Genomic DNA, 21,748 nt, shown 5'->3' with positions numbered 1-21,748 from the left:
ATGCAGCCAGCCTGTGTCCCTATGTTCAGCCTGTGTCTCATGAAATGCAGCCAGACTAAAGTATGTCCGTGTGTCCAGCCTGTGTCCCTGTTTCCAGCCTGTGTTCTGTGTCCCTGTGTCCAGCCTGTGTCCCTGTGTCCAGCCTGTGTCCCACCAAATGCAGCCAGCATGTGTCCCTATGTTCAACCTGTGTCCCATGAAATGCAGCCAGCCTATGTCCGTGTGTCCACCCTGTGTCCCTGTGTTCCGCCTGTGTTCCTCTTTCCAGCCTTTGTCCCTGTGTCCCCCTGCCCAGCCTGTGTCCCACCAAATGCAGACAGCCTGTGTCCCTGGGTTCAGACTGTGTCCCATGAAATGCAGCCAGCCTATGTTCCTGTGTCCAGCCTGTGTACCTCTGCCCAGCCTGTGTCCTTCTCTCCAGCCTGTGTCCCTGTGTCCAGGCTGTGTCCCTCTGTCCAGCATGTGTCCCGCCTGTGTCCCTCTGTGCAGCCTCTGTGCCTCTGTCCAGCCTGTGTTCCGCCTGTGTCCCTCTGTCCAGCCTGTGTCCCTCTATCCAGCCTGTGTCCCATGAAATGCAGCCAGCCTGTGTCCCTGTGTCCCACCAAATGCAGCCAGCCTGTGTCCCTCTGTCAAGACTGTGTCCCGCCTGTGTCCCATGAAATGCAACCGCCATCCTGTGTCCATTCTGTGTCCCACCAAATCCAGCCAGCCTATGTCCCATGAAATGCAGCCAGCCTGTTTCCCTGTGTCCAGCCTATGTCCCTGTGTCCAACCTGTGTACCTGTGTCCCTCTGTCCAGCATGTGTCCAGCCTGTGTCCCACAAAATGCAGCCAACCTGTGTCCCAGCTGTGGTCAGCCTGTATCCCTATGTCCCATGAAATACGTCCAGCCTGTGTCTCTCTGTCCAGCCTGTGTCCCTCTGTCCGTCTTGTGTCCTTCTGTCCAGCCTGTGTCCCGCCTATGTCCCTCTGTCCAGTCTGTATTCCGCCTGTGTCCCTCTGTCCAGCCTGTGTCCCTCTGTCCAGCCTGTGTCCCATGAAATGCAGCCAGCCTGTGTCCCTCTGTCAAGCCTGTGTCCCGCCTGTGTCCCATGAAATGCAGCCGCCAGCCCGTGTCCCTGTGTCCATTCTGTGTCCCACCAAATGCAGCCAGCCTATGTCCCTGTGTCCAGCCTATGTCCCTGTGTCCAGCCTATGTCCCTGTGTCCAGCCTGTGTCCCACAAAATGCAGCCAACCTGTGTCCCTTTGTTCAGCCTGTGTCCCTATGTCCCATGAAATACAGCCAGCCTGTGTCCCTGTGTCTAGCCTGTGTCCCTTTGTCCAGCCTGTGCCCCTTTGTCCAGCCTGTGCCCCTTTGTCCAGCCTGTGCCCCTCTGTCCAGCCTGTGCCCCTCTGTCCAGCCTGTGTCCCTCTGTCCAGCCTGTGTCCCATGAAATGCAGTAGCCTATGAACCTGTGTCCCATGAAATGCAGCCAGCCTTTGTCTTTGTGTCCAACCTGTATCCCCGTGTCCAACCTGTGTCCCTCTGTCCAGCCTATGTCCCATAAAATGTAGCCAGCCTGTGTCCCTGTGTCCTATGAAATGCAGCCAGCCTGTGTCGCTGTGTCCAGCCTGTGTCCCTCTTTCCAGCCTGTGTCTCATGAAATGCAGCCAGCCTGTGTCCCGGTGTCCAGCCTGTGTCCCGGTGTCCCTCTGTCCAGCCTGTGTCACATGAAATGCAACTGGTGTCCCTGTGTCCAGCCTTTGTCCCTGTGTCCAGCCTGTGTCACTCTGTCTAGTCTGTGTGCATCTGTCCAGCCTTTGTCCCTGTGTCTCTCTGTCCAGCCTGTGTCCCTCTGTCCAGCCTGTGTCCCTCTGTCCAGCCTGTGTCCCACCAAATGCAGCCAGCCGGTGTCCCTGTGTGCAGCCTGTGTCCCATGAAAAGCAGCCAGTCTATGTCCCTGTGTCAAGCCTGTGTCCAGCCTGTAACCCGCCCATGTCCCTCTGTGCAGCCCATGTACCTCTGTGCAGCCTGTATGCCTCTGTCCAGCCTGTGTCCCTCTGTCTAGCCTGTGTCCCTCTGTCCAGCCTGTGTCCCTCTGTCCAGCCTGTGTCCCACCAAATGCAGCCAGCCTGTGTCCCTATGTTCAGCCTGTGTCTCATGAAATGCAGCCAGACTAAAGTATGTCCGTGTGTCCAGCCTGTGTCCCTGTTTCCAGCCTGTGTTCTGTGTCCCTGTGTCCAGCCTGTGTCCCTGTGTCCAGCCTGTGTCCCACCAAATGCAGCCAGCATGTGTCCCTATGTTCAACCTGTGTCCCATGAAATGCAGCCAGCCTATGTCCGTGTGTCCACCCTGTGTCCCTGTGTTCCGCCTGTGTTCCTCTTTCCAGCCTTTGTCCCTGTGTCCCCCTGCCCAGCCTGTGTCCCACCAAATGCAGACAGCCTGTGTCCCTGGGTTCAGACTGTGTCCCATGAAATGCAGCCAGCCTATGTTCCTGTGTCCAGCCTGTGTACCTCTGCCCAGCCTGTGTCCTTCTCTCCAGCCTGTGTCCCTGTGTCCAGGCTGTGTCCCTCTGTCCAGCATGTGTCCCGCCTGTGTCCCTCTGTGCAGCCTCTGTGCCTCTGTCCAGCCTGTGTTCCGCCTGTGTCCCTCTGTCCAGCCTGTGTCCCTCTATCCAGCCTGTGTCCCATGAAATGCAGCCAGCCTGTGTCCCTGTGTCCCACCAAATGCAGCCAGCCTGTGTCCCTCTGTCAAGACTGTGTCCCGCCTGTGTCCCATGAAATGCAGCCGCCATCCTGTGTCCATTCTGTGTCCCAGCAAATCCAGCCAGCCTATGTCCCATGAAATGCAGCCAGCCTGTTTCCCTGTGTCCAGCCTATGTCCCTGTGTCCCTCTGTCCAGCATGTGTCCCTGTGTCCACTCTGTGTCCCACCAAATGCAGCCAGCCTATGTCCAGCCTATGTCCCTGTGTCCAGCCTGTGTCCCTGTGTCCAACCTGTGTCCCACAAAATGCAGCCAACCTGTGTCCCTTTGTTCAGCCTGTGTCCCTATGTCCCATGAAATACAGCCAGCCTGTGTCTCTGTGTCTAGCCTGTGTCCCTGTGTCTAGCCTGTGTCCCTTTGTCCAGCCTGTGTCCCTTTGTCCAGCCTGTGTCCCTCTGTCCAGCCTGTGTCCCTCTGTCCAGCCTGTGTCCCTCTGTCCAGCCTGTGTCCCTCTGTCCAGCTTGTGTCCCACCAAATGCAGCCAGCCTGTGTCCCTATGTTCAGCCTGTGTCTCATGAAATGCAGCCAGACTAAAGTATGTCCGTGTGTCCAGCCTGTGTCCCTGTTTCCAGCCTGTGTTCTGTGTCCCTGTGTCCAGCCTGTGTCCCTGTGTCCAGCCTGTGTCCCACCAAATGCAGCCAGCATGTGTCCCTATGTTCAACCTGTGTCCCATGAAATGCAGCCAGCCTATGTCCGTGTGTCCACCCTGTGTCCCTGTGTTCCGCCTGTGTTCCTCTTTCCAGCCTTTGTCCCTGTGTCCCCCTGCCCAGCCTGTGTCCCACCAAATGCAGACAGCCTGTGTCCCTGGGTTCAGACTGTGTCCCATGAAATGCAGCCAGCCTATGTTCCTGTGTCCAGCCTGTGTACCTCTGCCCAGCCTGTGTCCTTCTCTCCAGCCTGTGTCCCTGTGTCCAGGCTGTGTCCCTCTGTCCAGCATGTGTCCCGCCTGTGTCCCTCTGTGCAGCCTCTGTGCCTCTGTCCAGCCTGTGTTCCGCCTGTGTCCCTCTGTCCAGCCTGTGTCCCTCTATCCAGCCTGTGTCCCATGAAATGCAGCCAGCCTGTGTCCCTGTGTCCCACCAAATGCAGCCAGCCTGTGTCCCTCTGTCAAGACTGTGTCCCGCCTGTGTCCCATGAAATGCAGCCGCCATCCTGTGTCCATTCTGTGTCCCACCAAATCCAGCCAGCCTATGTCCCATGAAATGCAGCCAGCCTGTTTCCCTGTGTCCAGCCTATGTCCCTGTGTCCAACCTGTGTACCTGTGTCCCTCTGTCCAGCATGTGTCCAGCCTGTGTCCCACAAAATGCAGCCAACCTGTGTCCCAGCTGTGGTCAGCCTGTATCCCTATGTCCCATGAAATACGTCCAGCCTGTGTCTCTCTGTCCAGCCTGTGTCCCTCTGTCCGTCTTGTGTCCTTCTGTCCAGCCTGTGTCCCGCCTATGTCCCTCTGTCCAGTCTGTATTCCGCCTGTGTCCCTCTGTCCAGCCTGTGTCCCTCTGTCCAGCCTGTGTCCCATGAAATGCAGCCAGCCTGTGTCCCTCTGTCAAGCCTGTGTCCCGCCTGTGTCCCATGAAATGCAGCCGCCAGCCCGTGTCCCTGTGTCCATTCTGTGTCCCACCAAATGCAGCCAGCCTATGTCCCTGTGTCCAGCCTATGTCCCTGTGTCCAGCCTATGTCCCTGTGTCCAGCCTGTGTCCCACAAAATGCAGCCAACCTGTGTCCCTTTGTTCAGCCTGTGTCCCTATGTCCCATGAAATACAGCCAGCCTGTGTCCCTGTGTCTAGCCTGTGTCCCTTTGTCCAGCCTGTGCCCCTTTGTCCAGCCTGTGCCCCTTTGTCCAGCCTGTGCCCCTCTGTCCAGCCTGTGCCCCTCTGTCCAGCCTGTGTCCCTCTGTCCAGCCTGTGTCCCATGAAATGCAGTAGCCTATGAACCTGTGTCCCATGAAATGCAGCCAGCCTTTGTCTTTGTGTCCAACCTGTATCCCCGTGTCCAACCTGTGTCCCTCTGTCCAGCCTATGTCCCATAAAATGTAGCCAGCCTGTGTCCCTGTGTCCTATGAAATGCAGCCAGCCTGTGTCGCTGTGTCCAGCCTGTGTCCCTCTTTCCAGCCTGTGTCTCATGAAATGCAGCCAGCCTGTGTCCCGGTGTCCAGCCTGTGTCCCGGTGTCCCTCTGTCCAGCCTGTGTCACATGAAATGCAACTGGTGTCCCTGTGTCCAGCCTTTGTCCCTGTGTCCAGCCTGTGTCACTCTGTCTAGTCTGTGTGCATCTGTCCAGCCTTTGTCCCTGTGTCTCTCTGTCCAGCCTGTGTCCCTCTGTCCAGCCTGTGTCCCTCTGTCCAGCCTGTGTCCCACCAAATGCAGCCAGCCGGTGTCCCTGTGTGCAGCCTGTGTCCCATGAAAAGCAGCCAGTCTATGTCCCTGTGTCAAGCCTGTGTCCAGCCTGTAACCCGCCCATGTCCCTCTGTGCAGCCCATGTACCTCTGTGCAGCCTGTATGCCTCTGTCCAGCCTGTGTCCCTCTGTCTAGCCTGTGTCCCTCTGTCCAGCCTGTGTCCCTCTGTCCAGCCTGTGTCCCACCAAATGCAGCCAGCCTGTGTCCCTATGTTCAGCCTGTGTCTCATGAAATGCAGCCAGACTAAAGTATGTCCGTGTGTCCAGCCTGTGTCCCTGTTTCCAGCCTGTGTTCTGTGTCCCTGTGTCCAGCCTGTGTCCCTGTGTCCAGCCTGTGTCCCACCAAATGCAGCCAGCATGTGTCCCTATGTTCAACCTGTGTCCCATGAAATGCAGCCAGCCTATGTCCGTGTGTCCACCCTGTGTCCCTGTGTTCCGCCTGTGTTCCTCTTTCCAGCCTTTGTCCCTGTGTCCCCCTGCCCAGCCTGTGTCCCACCAAATGCAGACAGCCTGTGTCCCTGGGTTCAGACTGTGTCCCATGAAATGCAGCCAGCCTATGTTCCTGTGTCCAGCCTGTGTACCTCTGCCCAGCCTGTGTCCTTCTCTCCAGCCTGTGTCCCTGTGTCCAGGCTGTGTCCCTCTGTCCAGCATGTGTCCCGCCTGTGTCCCTCTGTGCAGCCTCTGTGCCTCTGTCCAGCCTGTGTTCCGCCTGTGTCCCTCTGTCCAGCCTGTGTCCCTCTATCCAGCCTGTGTCCCATGAAATGCAGCCAGCCTGTGTCCCTGTGTCCCACCAAATGCAGCCAGCCTGTGTCCCTCTGTCAAGACTGTGTCCCGCCTGTGTCCCATGAAATGCAGCCGCCATCCTGTGTCCATTCTGTGTCCCAGCAAATCCAGCCAGCCTATGTCCCATGAAATGCAGCCAGCCTGTTTCCCTGTGTCCAGCCTATGTCCCTGTGTCCCTCTGTCCAGCATGTGTCCCTGTGTCCAGCCTGTGTCCCACAAAATGCAGCCAACCTGTGTCCCTTTGTTCAGGATGTATCCCTATGTCCCATGAAATACGTCCAGCCTGTGTTCCTCTGTCCAGCCTGTGTCCCTCTGTCCAGCTTGTGTCCTTCTGTCCAGCTTGTGTCCTTCTGTCCAGCAGGTGTCCCGCCTGTGTCCCTCTGTGCAGCCTGTGTGCCTCTGTCCAGCCTGTATTCCGCCTGTGTCCCTCTGTCCAGCCTGTGTCCCATGAAATGCAGCCAGCCTGTGTCCCTCTGTCAAGCCTGTGTCACGCCTGTGTCCCATGAAATGCAGCCGCCAGCCCGTGTCCCTGTGTCCACTCTGTGTCCCACCAAATGCAGCCAGCCTATGTCCAGCCTATGTCCCTGTGTCCAGCCTGTGTCCCTGTGTCCAACCTGTGTCCCACAAAATGCAGCCAACCTGTGTCCCTTTGTTCAGCCTGTGTCCCTATGTCCCATGAAATACAGCCAGCCTGTGTCTCTGTGTCTAGCCTGTGTCCCTGTGTCTAGCCTGTGTCCCTTTGTCCAGCCTGTGTCCCTTTGTCCAGCCTGTGTCCCTTTGTCCAGCCTGTGCCCCTCTGTCCAGCCTGTGTCCCTCTGTCCAGCCTGTGTCCCTCTGTCCAGCCTGTGTCCCATGAAATGCAGTAGCCTATTAACCTGTGTCCCATGAAATGCAGCCAGCCTTTGTCTTTGTGTCCAACCTGTATCCCCGTGTCCAACCTGTGTCCCTCTGTCCAGCCTGTGTCCCATAAAATGCAGCCAGCCTGTGTCCCTGTGTCCTATGAAATGCAGCCAGCCTGTGTCGCTGTGTCCAGCCTGTGTCTCATGAAATGCAGCCAGCCTGTGTCCCGGTGTCCAGCCTGTGTCCCGGTGTCCAGCCTGTGTCCCGGTGTCCCTCTGTCCAGCCTGTGTCACATGAAATGCAACTGGTGTCCCTGTGTCCAGCCTTTGTCCCTGTGTCCAGCCTGTGTCCCTGTGTCTAGCCTGTGTCTCTCTGTCTAGCCTGCGTTCCTCTGTCCAGCCTGCGTTCCTCTGTCCAGCCTGCGTTCCTCTGTCCAGCCTGCGTTCCTCTGTCCAGCCTGTGTCCCGCCTGTGTCTCTGTGTCCCGCCTGTGTCTCTGTGTCCCGCCTGTGTCTCTCTGTCCAGCCTGTGTCTCTCTGTCCAGCCTGTGTCTCTCTGTCCAGCATGTGTCTCTCTGTCCAGCCTGTGTCCCACCTGTGTCTCTGTGTCCCGCATGTGTCTCTGTGTCCAGCCTGTGTCTCTGTGTCCAGCCTGTGTCTCTCTGTCCAGCCTGTGTCTCTCTGTCCAGCCTGTGTCTCTCTGTCCAGCCTGTGTCCCACCTGTGTCTCTGTGTCCCGCCTGTGTCTCTGTGTCCAGCCTGTGTCTCTGTGTCCAGCCTGTGTCTCTCTGTCCAGCCTGTGTCCCATGAAATGCAGTCACCAGCCCGTGTCCCTGTGTCTATTCTGTGTCCCACCAAATGCAGCCAGCCTATGTCCAGCCTGTGTCCAGCCTGTGTCCCTGTGTCCAGCCTGTGTCCCACAAAATGCAGCCAACCTGTGTCCCTTTGTTCAGCCTGTGTCCCTATGTCCCATGAAATACAGCCTGTGTCTCTGTGTCCCGCCTGTGTCCCTCTGTCCAGCCTGTGTCCAACCTGTATCCCTCTGTCCAGTCCAGCCTGTGTCCCTGTGTCCAGCCTGTGTCCCACCAAATGCAGCCAGCCTGTGTCCCTATGTTCAGCCTGTATCCCATGAAATGCAGCCAGCCTATGTCCGTTTGTCAAGCCTGTGTCCCTGTTTCCAGCCTGTGTCCCGCTGTCCAGCCTGTATTCCGCCTATGTGCCTCTGTCCAGCCTGTGTCCCTGTATGCCTGTGTCCTTCTGCCCAGCCTGTGTCCCAGAGTCCATCCTGTGTCCCACCAAATGCAGCCAGCCTATGTCCCTGTGTTCAACCTGTGTCCAGGGCCATCTTTAACATTGATTGGACCCTGGGCAAAACATTTTTTTGCCCCCCCCCCCCTCCCCTCCCCTCCATGCAGTTTCGCTCTCCACCTGCTTTGAGACATAATAAAAAGCAGCAAGACTCACAATCAGTTTACTGAATCAGATGCCACCTGTGTCCCTCTGTCCAGCATGTGTCCCTCTGTCCGGCATGTGTCCCTCTGTGCGGCCTGTGTCCCACCTGTGTCCCTGTGTCCAGCCTGTGTCCCTGTGTCCAGCCTTTGTCCCACCAAATGCAGCTAGCCTGTGGCCCTATGTTCAGCCTGTGTCCCATGAAATGCAGCCAGCCTATGTCTGTGTGTCAAGCCTGTGTCCCTCTGTCCAGCCTGTGTCCCTCTGTCCAGCCTGTGTCCCTGTATCCCTGTGTCCAGCCTGTGTCCAGCCTGTGTCCTTCTGCCCAGCCTGTGTCCCTGTGTCCAGCCTGTGTCCCTCTGTCCAGCCTGTGTCCCACCAAATGCAGCCAGCCTGTGTCCCTATGTTCAGCCTGTGTCTCATGGAAGGCAGCCAGACTATGTCCGTGTGTCCAGCCTGTGTCCCTCTGTCCAGCCTGTGTCCCATGAAATTCAGCAGCCTATGAACCTGTGTCCCATGAAATGCAGCCAGCCTTTGTCTTTGTGTCCAACCTGTATCCCCGTGTCCAACCTGTGTCCCTCTGTCCAGCCTGTGTCCCATAAAATGCAGCCAGCCTGTGTCCCTGTGTCCTATGAAATGCAGCCAGCCTGTGTCGCTGTGTCCAGCCTGTGTCCCTCTTTCCAGCCTGTGTCTCATGAAATGCAACCAGCCTGTGTCCCGGTGTCCAGCCTCTGTCCCTCTGTCCAGCCTGTGTCACATGAAATGCAACCTGTGTCTCTGTGTCCAGCCTGTGTCCCTCTGTATCCCGCCTGTGCCCCTCTGTATCCCGCCTGTGCCCCTCTGTATCCCGCCTGTGCCCCTCTGTATCCCGCCTGTGCCCCTCTGTATCCCGCCTGTGTCCCTCTGTATCCCGCCTGTGTCCCTCTGTATCCCGCCTGTGTCCCTCTGTATCCTGCCTGTGTCCCACCAAATGCAGCCAGCCTGTGTCCCATGAAATGCAGCCAGCCTGTGTCCGTGTGTCAAGCCTGTGTCCCTGTTTCCAGCCTGTGTCCCTCTGTCCAGCCTGTGTCTAGCCTGTGTCCCCCTGTCCAGCCTGTATTCCGCCTATGTGCCTCTGTCCAGCCTGTATCCCTCTGTCCAGCCTGTGTCCTTCTGGCCAGCCTGTGTCTCGGTGTCCATCCTGTGTCCCACCAAATGCAACCAGCCTATGTCCCTGTGTTCAACCTCTGTCCAGGGTCATCTTTAATATTGATTGGACCCTGGGCAAAACATTTTTTTGCCCCCCCCCCCTCCCCTCCATGCAGTTTCACTCTCCACCTGCTTTGAGACATAATAAAAAGCAGCAAGACTCACAATCAGTTTACTGAATCAGATGCTGCCTGTGTCCCTCTGTCCAGTTTGTGTCCCACCTGTGTCCCTCTGTCCAGCCTGTGTCCCGCTTGTGTCCCTCTGTCCAGCCTGTGTCCCACCTGTGTGCCTCTGCCCAGCCTGTGTCCTTCTGTCCAGTCTGTGTCCCTCTGTCCAGCCTGTGTCCCACCTGTGTGCCTCTGCCCAGCCTGTGTCCCTCTGTCCAGTCTGTGTCCCTCTGTCCAGTCTGTGTCCCTCTGTCCAGCCTGTGTCCCTCTGTCCAGCCTGTGTCCCACCAAATGCAGCCAGCCTGTGACCCTATGTTCAGCCTTTGTCCCATGAAATGCAGCCAGCCTATGTCCGTGTGTCAAGCCTGTGTCCCTGATTCCAGGCTGTGTCCCTCTGTCCAGCCTGTGTCCCGCCTGTGTCCCTCTGTCCAGCCTGTGTCCAGCCTGTATCCCTCTGTCCAGCCTGTGTCCTTCTGCCCAGCCTGTGTCCCGGTGTCCAGCCTGTGTCCCACCAAATGCAGCCAGCCTGTGTCCCTGTGTCCAGCCTGTGTCCCTCTGTCCAGCCTGTGTCCCACCAAATGCAGCCATCCTGTGTCCCTATGTTCAGCCTGTGTCTCATGAAATGCAGCCAGACTATGTCCATGTGTCCAGCCTGTGTCCCATGAAATGCAGCAGCCTATGAACCTGTGTCCCATGAAATGCAGCCAGCCTGTGTCGCTGTGTCCAGCCTGTGTCCCTCTTTCCAGCCTGTGTCTCATGAAATGCAGCCAGCCTGTGTCCCGGTGTCCAGCCTGTGTCCCTCTGTCCAGCCTATGTCACATGAAATGCAACCGGTGTCCCTGTGTCCAGCCTGTGTCTCTGTGTCCAGCCTGTGTCTCTGTGTCCAGCCTGTGTGCCTGTGTCCCTATGTCCAGCCTGTATCCCTCTGCCCAGCCTGTGTCCCTGTGTCCAGCCTGTGTCCCACCAAATGCAGCCAGCCTGTGTCCCTATGTTCAGCCTGTGTCCCTGTGTCCAGACTGTGTCTCTGTGCCCAGCCTGTGTCCCTCTGTCCAGCCTGTGTCCCTCTGTCCAGCCTGTGTCGCACCAAATGCAGCCAGCCTGTGTCCCTATGTTCAGCCTGTGTCCCATGAAATGCAGCCAGCCTATGTCCGCGTGTCAAGCCTGTGTCCCTGTTTCCAGTCTGTGTCCCTCTGTCCAGCCTGTGTCTAGCCTGTGTCCCTCTGTCCAGCCTGTGTCCCTGTATGCCTGTGTCCAGCCTGTATCTCTCTGCCCAGCCTGTGTCCCTCTGCCCAGCCTGTGTCCCACCAAATGCAGACAGCCTATGTCCCTGTGTTCAACCTGTGTCCAGGGCCATCTTTAATATTGATTGGACCCTGGGCAAAACATTTTTTTGCCCCCCCTCCCCTCCATGCAGTTTCGCTCTCCACCTGCTTTGAGACATAATAAAAAGCAGCAAGACTCACAATCAGTTTACTGAATCAGATGCCGCCTGTGTCCCTCTGTCCAGCCTGTGTCCCACCTGTGTCCCTCTGTCCAGCCTGTGTCCCACCTGTGTCCCTCTGTCCAGCCTGTGTCCCACCTGTGTCCCTCTGTCCAGCCTGTGTCCCACCTGTGTCCCTCTGCCCAGCCTGTGTCCCACCTGTGTCCCTCTGCCCAGCCTGTGTCCCACCTGTGTCCCTCTGCCCAGCCTGTGTCCCACCTGTGTCCCTCTGCCCAACCTGTGTCCCACCTGTGTCCCTCTGCCCAACCTGTGTCCCTCTGCCCAGCCTGTGTCCCTCTGCCCAGCCTGTGTCCCTGTGTCCAGCCTGTGTCCCACCAAATGCAGACAGCCTGTGGCCCTATGTTCAGCCTGTGTCCCATGAAATGCAGCCAGCCTATGTCCCTGTGTCCCGCCTGTGTCCCGCCTGTGTCCAGCCTGTGTCCAGCCTGTGTCCAGCCTGTGTGCCTCTGTCCAGCCTGTGTCCAGCCTGTGTGCCTCTGTCCAGCCTGTGTGCCTCTGTCCAGCCTGTGTCCAGCCTGTGTCCTTCTGCCCAGCCTGTGTCCCACCAAATGCAGCCAGCCTGTGTCCCTGTGTCCAGCCTGTGTCCCACCAAATGCAGCCAGCCTGTGCCCCTATGTTCAGCCTGTGTCCCAAAAAACTGAGGGAGGGAGAAGGAAAGAACAAAAGAAAGCACAATAAGGAGGGAAAAAAAAAAGTGGGACTTTAAAATGAAGCGGCTGAAGTGTGAGGGTCAGAAAAAGGTAATTTAATTGAATCCATAATATATGATACAGAGTAAATTCATATATATACATACATACATGTGCCATTGTAGGGCACAAAATGTGTTATATGGAGACATCAAGGTGTATGTAAAGACTCATAAAGTCAAAAAACATATATGAACAGTAAATAGTATGTGGAGCAACAGCATAGCCTAAAAATGCCTCAGGGCGACATATCCGGTACCTGTGTTTGTAATCACATAATGTAAACATAAATGTACTGAATTAATATTAAAAATTAATTAGAAGTAACGTCGGGCCGTAGTAATTATCACTGTAGCATCAAATGTAGCTCTACGCGTTTCGTGGATGTATTCTCCACTCATCAGGAGCAGATGCGACAGATACCTGTAAAATATATAGATATGGTAAACCACACTCTGTATAGAGGGGAATAGGTACAGTACATAGAGTGCTTTCAAAAGAGGTTAACTAAGCATATCTACCATCCCCGGCAGCGAACATAGCAAACAGCAACTGGTCCGTGGTGCGTCGGAGGCGCAGATCGCCCCGCCCGGGAGCTGAGGCGGCATATTTGGGCGGCGGATATAGTGAACAGGTGCCTGGGTATGAAGATAAATTCCATGTGCTAACAGTGCTGGTATATGGAAAATAGGCGTATCTAAAACAAAATATGTACATGAGCGTTAAGTGAGCGTGTAAAAGAATTGTAATGAAATAAAAGAGATTGTAAGTGTGTGAGGTGAAAAAATAAATATACAAAGAATTGCGTGATAATGAGAAATAGTGTGTGGGAATGAGAGTGTATAAAAATGAAATGTATGGAGAGTGTTGGAGCAATGCAGGTGAAGACTAGAGGATGAAGTGTAGACATATATGTTGGTTATGATGTGCCTGCAAAGGTATGAAAAGGATAAACAGTGTAGTGAGAGTGTGGAGTGTGAAATGAGCCAAAGCAGAGAGAGTGCTAGGTGAGTGCGGTAAAAGGATAAAGATGTAAAACAAGTGAGTGTATAGGTGATACAAAGTGATATAACAAAGGTGGGCAAACAAAAAAAAAAAAAAAAAAACAACCAAAGTGAATCCAGAACCAAATTACACCTACCCGATAGCTGTAAACCCAGCATCACCCAGTAAGAAATCAACTGGTGTGCAGGAACCACAGGAGGAGACCGGCTGTGTCAATCAGCCATCCTCACCTGGGAAAGCCCAAATACAAGCCGCCAGCACCACGTGTGTGAACCGAGGGGGGGGGGGGGGGAAGGGCGCCAACACTAGAGCAGGTGGAGCCGCCCAGCAATTGGCGCCGCCCAGACACCCCCGTCAGGGTCACGTAGATGGTACCTGCGGCGTCGGCGCGATGCCGCGAAAAAAAAAAAAAAAAAAAAAAAAAAAAAAAATCCGCAAACCGTGGCGCCGATGCACGGAGGGACAACCACCCGAACCTCCCGGACATAGAAATTATATGTGCAGGGAGGAGGGGGAGGAGCCCACAATGTGCATCGCAGCTCCCATAGGTGAGGAAAAGGGGCCGCCAACGCCACCAACGCCACCAGCAGCCAAATGCAGATCACCACCAGAGACATAGACATGCATAGGACATGAGTATTCATGTATAACCATAGGGATTGTACCGGAGATGTCATATAAAATACTTAATAGACTTGTTGTCAACATACACCAATAAACCAAGTCCGTTCTTGGCTGTACCCGATGTACATATCCCTGTAGGGCATATGGACATCTAAAGAATGACCCTAGCACATGGATAGCAGGGGAGCACTACTAATCCAAATCTCCAGCCGCTCCCATCCCTGTAACAGTAGGCGCAGCAGTTTGGGACTTTAAATGAGGCACGGGTTAGCGCCTCCATCCCGGTATTTAGCACAATAAGGAGGGAAAAAAAAAAGTGGGACTTTAAAATGAAGCGGCTGAAGTGTGAGGGTCAGAAAAAGGTAATTTAATTGAATCCATAATATATGATACAGAGTAAATTCATATATATACATACATACATGTGCCATTGTAGGGCACAAAATGTGTTATATGGAGACATCAAGGTGTATGTAAAGACTCATAAAGTCAAAAAACATATATGAACAGTAAATAGTATGTGGAGCAACAGCATAGCCTAAAAATGCCTCAGGGCGACATATCCGGTACCTGTGTTTGTAATCACATAATGTAAACATAAATGTACTGAATTAATATTAAAAATTAATTAGAAGTAACGTCGGGCCGTAGTAATTATCACTGTAGCATCAAATGTAGCTCTACGCGTTTCGTGGATGTATTCTCCACTCATCAGGAGCAGATGCGACAGATACCTGTAAAATATATAGATATGGTAAACCACACTCTGTATAGAGGGGAATAGGTACAGTACATAGAGTGCTTTCAAAAGAGGTTAACTAAGCATATCTACCATCCCCGGCAGCGAACATAGCAAACAGCAACTGGTCCGTGGTGCGTCGGAGGCGCAGATCGCCCCGCCCGGGAGCTGAGGCGGCATATTTGGGCGGCGGATATAGTGAACAGGTGCCTGGGTATGAAGATAAATTCCATGTGCTAACAGTGCTGGTATATGGAAAATAGGCGTATCTAAAACAAAATATGTACATGAGCGTTAAGTGAGCGTGTAAAAGAATTGTAATGAAATAAAAGAGATTGTAAGTGTGTGAGGTGAAAAAATAAATATACAAAGAATTGCGTGATAATGAGAAATAGTGTGTGGGAATGAGAGTGTATAAAAATGAAATGTATGGAGAGTGTTGGAGCAATGCAGGTGAAGACTAGAGGATGAAGTGTAGACATATATGTTGGTTATGATGTGCCTGCAAAGGTATGAAAAGGATAAACAGTGTAGTGAGAGTGTGGAGTGTGAAATGAGCCAAAGCAGAGAGAGTGCTAGGTGAGTGCGGTAAAAGAATAAAGATGTAAAACAAGTGAGTGTATAGGTGATACAAAGTGATATAACAAAGGTGGGCAAACAAAAAAAAAAAAAAAAAAACAACCAAAGTGAATCCAGAACCAAATTACACCTACCCGATAGCTGTAAACCCAGCATCACCCAGTAAGAAATCAACTGGTGTGCAGGAACCACAGGAGGAGACCGGCTGTGTCAATCAGCCATCCTCACCTGGGAAAGCCCAAATACAAGCCGCCAGCACCACGTGTGTGAACCGAGGGGGGGGGGGGGAAGGGCGCCAACACTAGAGCAGGTGGAGCCGCCCAGCAATTGGCGCCGCCCAAACACCCCCGTCAGGGTCACGTAGATGGTACCTGCGGCGTCGGCGCGATGCCGCGAAAAAAAAAAAAAAAAAAAAAAAAAAAATCCGCAAACCGTGGCGCCGATGCACGGAGGGACAACCACCCGAACCTCCCGGACATAGAAATTATATGTGCAGGGAGGAGGGGGAGGAGCCCACAATGTGCATCGCAGCTCCCATAGGTGAGGAAAAGGACAAAAGAAAGAAACAAAAGAAAGAAAGAAGGAAAATGGGAGGGAGAGAGAAGGAAATAAAAATAAAAAAGAACTAAAGAAAGAAAGAAGAAAAGAAAGAATGAAAGAAAGAAAGAAAATGGGAGGAATAGAGAGAAGAAAGGAATGAAAGAAGGAAAGAGAGAAAGTATGAAAAGGGATGGCAGAGAAGGAAATAAAAATAGAGAAACAAAGAAGAAAAGGAATGAAAAGGAGAGAGAAGTAAACAACTCAAGACAGTAGGAAAGAAAGAAAGAAAGAAAGAAAGAAAGAAAGAAAGAAAGAAAGAAAGAAAGAAAGAAGTAAAGAATGAGAGAAACTAAGAAAGAAAAAGGGAGGGAGAGAGAAGGAAAGAAGTAAAGAAAGAATTAAAGGAAGTTAGTAAAATTGAGGGATAGAAGGAAAGAAAGAAAGAAAGAAAGAAAGAAAGAAGAATGAAAAAGATTAGAATAAAAGAAAGAGGAAAAGTAAGGGAAACAGAAGGAAAGAAATGAGGAAAGAAAAAAAGGGAGAAAGAAGGAAAATGGGAGGGAGAAAGAAGGAAAGAAATCAAGAAAGAAGGAAAGGAAGAGAGAAAAGGAAGAAAATGGAGGGAGAGAAGGAATGAAATGATAAAAGAAGTAGAGAAAGAAAAACAGAGGGAGGGAGAAGGAAAGAAAGAAAGAAACGAAAGAAAGAAAGAAAATGGGAGGGAGAGAGAAGGAAAGGAAAAAATAAATAAAAAAGAACTAAAGAAAGAAAGAAGAAAAGAAAGAATGAAAGAAGGAAAATGGGAGGAAGAGAGAAAAAAAAAGTAATGAAAGAAAGAAGGAAAGAAAGAAAGAAAAGTGATGGGAGAGAAGGGAAGAAAGAAGAAAAGGAATGAATTGGAGAAAGAAAAAAGAAATGAGAAAAAGGATGGAAGAAAGAAGGAAAGAAAAAGGAAAGAAAGAAAGAACGAGAGAAAGACGGAAAATGGCAGGGAAAGAGAAGGAATGTAATCAAGAAAGAAGGAAAGGAATAGATAAAAGGAATAAAAATGGAGGGAGAGAAGAAAAGAAAAGGAGAGAGAGAGAAGTAAAGAACGAAAGAAAGAAATAAAAAGGGAAGGATCGAGAAGGAAAAAATGAAAGAGAAAAAAAAATTGGAGGGAGAGAAAGAAAGAAAGAAAGAAAGAAGGAAAGAAAGAGGGAAAAAATGAAAATGGACGAGAGAGAAAGAAATAAAAAGGAAAGAATGAAAGAAAGGGGAAAAGGAAGGGAGACAGAAGGAAAGAAGGATAGCAGGAAAGAATGAAAGAAAGAAAGAAAGAAAAGGGTGGGAGAAAAGAAGAGAAAGAAAGAAAAAGGAAGGGAGAGAGAAGGAAAGAAACAAAGAAGGAAAGAAAGGTAGGGAGAGAGAGAAGTAAAGAAAGAAAGGGATGGAAGAGAGAAGGAAAGAATGAAAGAAAGAAATAAAGAAAGAGATTGAGAGGGAGAGAGAATGAAAGAAATAAATAAAGAAGGAAAGGAAGATAAAAAAAAAAAAGAGAGAGAGGAAAGAAGGAACAAAAGAAAGAAAGAAAGAACTGAAGAAAAAGGGAGAGAATGAAAGAAAACAAAATAAAGAAAGAAAAAAGGCAGGGGTGAGAAGGAAAGCAGGAATTAATGAAAGAAGAAAGAGGGGAAGAAAGAGAGAGAAAAAAGGGATAGAGAATGAAAACATAAAGAGAAAAAAGAGAAAATAAGAAAAGGAGAAAAATAAAGAAAAGGGGTGGGAGAGAGAATGAAAGAAAGATAGAAAGAAAGACAGGAAGAAAAAGGGAGGGAGAGAAGAAAGAAAGAAAGAAAGAAAGAAAGAAAGAAAGAAAAAAGGGAAGGAGTGAGAAGGAAAAAAGAAAGAAAAAAAAAAGGAAGAAAAAAATTGGAGGGAGAGAAGAAAATAAATAAATAAAGAAGGAAAGGAAGTTAGAAAAAGGGAGAGAGAGAAGGAAAGAAAGAAGAAGGGAAGAAAGAGGGAAACAAACGAAAATGGGAGAAAGAGAAAGAAATAAAAAGAAGGAAAGAATGAAAGAAGAATGAAAAAGGATAGGAGGAAAGAAAGAGGAAAGGGAGACAGAAGGAAAAGAAGGATAGCAGGAAAGAATGAAAGAAAGAAAAGGGGCGGGAGAAAAGAAAAGAAAGAAAGAGAAAGAAAGAAAAAGGAAGGGAGAAAGAAAGAAATAAAGAAAGAAGGAAAGAAAAAAACGAAATAAAAAAGCAAAGAAAGGGAGGGAGAGAGAGAAGGAAAGAAAGAGAAAAGAAAGAAAGAGATTGAGAGGGAGAGAGAATGAAAGAAATAAAGAAGGAAAGGAAGATAAAAAAAAGAGAGAGAGAGAGAGAGAGAGAGAGAGAGAGAGAAAGAAAATAAGAAAGAAAGAAAGAAAAAGGGAGAGAAAGAAAGAAAAGGAAGGAGTGAGAAGGATAGTGTCACGTACCTGGTGATGGAGCCTGATATGCAGAGGACGGCCTCTCTTACAACTCTGACTTGGAGCCCCTAATAGAGCTGACAGGAAGCACCGAGATGCAGAGTCGCACCAGTGCCTGGCGGGATCGCTGAACCTGGAGCTGGCTCGGAGCACTCGGCCGGGCTGTAGAGGTGTCTGTAGAAATCCCAGAGCAGTGTTAGGCAGGTAGCTGGAACAAGTAGACAACTGGTCCCCACAGGCAGGAGTGCAGATGCAGCAGAAGGGATGGTGGCATCCTCAAGGCTGAAGAGAAGGCAAGTACAGGCAGGCCGGGTCATACACAACGGGCACGTCAGGAACAGGGGCTGAAGCAGAAGCAGAATCAGATTACAGGCAGGGTCGTCAACAGGCTGGAAGCGGAGTGGCAGAAGGAGCAGGCAGGTGTGGAGTGGGGAACAAGCCGGGGTCGGATGCAGGCAGGAAACAGGAACGTCAGGAAGCAAGCCGGGTCACAACAGGAACAGAAGTCAGGTAGCTAATTGCAGGTTACACAGGGAACGCTGTAGAGCAGACAGCACTGAGCATGGAAACTGGCTGAGTTTAAATAGCCTGTTTGGGCGGCAAAAGCTGTCACATGGTGCGTGCACACCAATGGCATCCTGACAAGGGCAGAGGTAATAGATCATCTTCTACTGCAGCCAACTTCCTGACATGAAGAGGTAACAGGTCGTCTTCTTCGGCAGCCATCTTGGGTTCTGGCATGCCCTTCCTGACACTGCCCCTCCCCAAAGGGCAGCCTTCGGATGCCCAACTTGGCCCACTTGTCAGGATGGGAGTTCTTAAAAGCCTGAACCAAATCTTGGGCATGGATATTACCTTCGGGTTCCCAGTTGTCCTCTGGCCCATATCCTTTCCATTTTATCAGGAACTGGATCTGATTTCTTCTCTTCCTGCAGTCTAAGATTGTTTCTACCTCAAACTCTTCCTCCCGTCAATAATTACAGGTTCAGGCGGGCCAGAACTTCGTCCTGGAAAGGGGTCAGGAATGGCAAGTTTCAACAAGGTTATGTGGAACACAGGATGGATTCTAAATGACTCAGGCAACTCTAATTCATACGCAACCTCATTGATTCGTCTCTTCACCGGAAAGGGTCCTATAAATTTAGGGCCCAGTTTATTCGAGGGACAGGCCAGTTTCAAATTAGTAGTTGCTAGCCACACTTGGTCACCAGGGTTCAAGATCAATTCTCCTCTTTTCCTGTCAAAAACTTCCTTATTGTATGGCTGTGTCTTGGCCATTGTTTCCTGTAGCAGTTTGTTATTGGCGTTGAAGAAATTTATAGTTTTGGACAGTGGCGGCTGGTGCTCAATTTTTTTGGGGGGGCGCAAACAGAGCCCCAACCAGTGACTCCCCCCACCCCCCCGTCACTCGCCCTTTATAGGGCCTACAGACAGACCGATAGGCAGATAGGTACACGGATAGATAAATAGATAGATAGACAGACAGTAGAAAGAAGACAGACAGATAGATAGATAGATAGATAGATAGATAGATAGATAAACAAACAGATAGATAGATACATAGATACATAGACAGATAGATAGATACATAGATACATAGACAGATAGATAGATACATAGATACATAGACAGATAGACAGATTAATAAACAGATAGATAGATAGATACCGTATATACTCGAGTATAGGCCGACCCGAATATAAGCCGAGGCCCCCAATTTACCCCAAAAAAACTGGGAAACTTATTGACTCGTGTATAAGCCGAGGGTGAGACATGCCTGTCCATCCCTGTGTGTCCGTCCATCCCTGTGTGTCCGTCCATCCATCCCTGTGTGTGTGTCCATCCATCCCTGTGTGTGTGTCCATCCATCCCTGTGTGTGTTGTGTCCATCCATCCCTGTGTGTGTTGTGTCCATCCATGCCTGTGTGTGTTGTGTCCATCCATCCCTGTGTGTGTTGTGTCCATCCATTCCTGTGTGTGTTGTGTCCATCCATGCCTGTGTGTGTGTGTGTGTGTCCATCCATCCCTGTGTGTGTGTCCGTGCAGCCTTGTGAGTCCAGCCTACCTGTGTCCTGAGCCTCCGTTCCGTCCCGAGCCTCCGTCCCGCCCCGAGCCTCCGTCCCGTCCCAAGCCTCCGTCCTTCTGCCATGCCAGGATCGCCGCTCTTCGTCGGCGCCTCGGCGGCCATTCCACTGTTCAAAAGCCGCGCCTCTGTCTGTGATAGGCGGAACACTCAATTTCCCAGCAGTCTGTGTTCCGCCTATCACGGACATCCTCTCATCCTCGTCCGTAGTATGAGGATGAGCGGATGTCCGTGATAGGCGGACCACTGACTGCTGGGAAATTGAGTGTTCCGCCTATCACAGACGGAGGTGCGGCTTTTGAATAGTAGAATGGCCGCCGTCTGTCTGCTCGACACGCTGATTGGGCAGGCAGACAGCGATGACTCGAGTATAAGCCGAGGGGGGCACTTTCAGCCTCAAAAAAGAGGCTGAAAATCTCAGCTTATACTCGAGTATATACGGTAGATAGATAATAGATAGATTAATAAACAGATAGATATACAGATAGATAGACAGATAATAGATAGATTAATAAACAGATAGATAGATAGATAGATAGATAGATAGATAGATAGATAGATAGATAGATAGATACAGACAGATAGATAGATACAGATAGATAGATAGATAGATAGATAGATTAATAAACAGATAGATAGATAGATAATAGATAGATAGATTAATAAACAGATAGATAGATAGACAGATAGATAATAGATAGATAGATAGATAGATATATTAATACACAGATAGATAGATAGACAGATAGATAATAGATAGATAGATAGATAGTTTAATAAACAGATAGATAGATAGACAGATGGATAATAGATAGATTAATAAACAGATAGATACATACATACATAGACATATAGATAGATAGATTAATAAATAGATACATACATACATACATAGACAGATAGATAGATAGATAGATAGATAGATAGATAGATAGATAGATAGATAGATAGATTAATAAACAGATAGATAGATAGACAGATAGATTAATAAACAGATAGATAGATAGATAGACAGATAGAGAGATAGATAAACAGATACATAGATAGATTAATAAACAGATAGATAGATAGATTAATAAACAGATAGATAGATAGATAGATAGATTAATAAACAGATAGACAGATAGATAGATAGATAGATAGATAGATAGATAGATAGATAGATAAACAGATAGATAGATACAGACAGATAGATAGATAGATTCATAAACAGATAGATACATACATACATACATACATAGACAGACAGACAGACAGATTAATAAACAGATAGATAGATAGATTAATAAACAGATAGATAGATAGATTAATAAACAGATAGATAGATAGACAGATAGATAATAGATAGATAGATTAATAAACAGATAGATAGATAGATAGATAGATTAATAAACAGATAGATAGATAGATAGATAGATAGACATATAGATAGATAGACAGATAGATAGATTAATAAATAGATAGATAGAGAGAGGGAGAGAGATAGAGACCTGGTGAAGGTGAGGATACTGCATATGATGGCTGTAGCTGGGACCCCTCATGGCACACATAAATGCTCCGGCAGATTGCTGGGTGAATGGCACAGAAGAAGCAAAGCACCCCCTCCCCCCTCCCTCTACTCACAGATCACAGCGGGGTAATACAGTAGAAGGTATGTGGAGGAAAGACAAACAAGCAGGGCACCCCGTCCCCCCACCGTCTGATCAGAACAGAAGAATACAGTCAAGTTATGTAGAGGAATGACACTAAAGGAGCAGGGCACCCCCTCCCCCTCCCTCCACCGTCCGATCACAGGTCACAACATGAGAATACAATACAAGGTATGTGGAGGACAGACACTGGCAGAGCAGAGTGTCAGATCACATTACCTTGTTCTTGCTTCATGGAGCCTTCTTCCCACTGGCACAGAAACCGAAAGTAACACGCTGCCGGGGGACAGCACCGCCCAAGACCTACGGCAGTGCTAATGGTCAGCTA

The 21,748-nt window shown here is 50.3% G+C and overlaps 1 protein-coding gene across 2 annotated transcripts in view; it reads left to right on the top strand.

Annotated features, from left to right (window-relative positions):
* The window catches only part of LOC143997523 (uncharacterized), a 187,801-nt gene that overhangs the window by 56,200 nt on the left and 109,853 nt on the right, over nucleotides 1-21,748 (top strand). The gene's annotated exons all lie outside the window — the stretch shown is intronic.

The sequence above is a fragment of the Lithobates pipiens genome, unplaced genomic scaffold, assembly GCF_037356315.1.
Source record: "Lithobates pipiens isolate NorthernLeopardFrog02 unplaced genomic scaffold, aLitPip1_a1.2 Scaffold_19, whole genome shotgun sequence".
In the NCBI taxonomy this organism is placed as follows: Eukaryota; Metazoa; Chordata; class Amphibia; order Anura; family Ranidae; genus Lithobates; species Lithobates pipiens.
The sequence above is the reverse complement of the archived record's forward strand: the minus strand, read 5'-3'. Positions and strand labels throughout refer to the sequence as shown.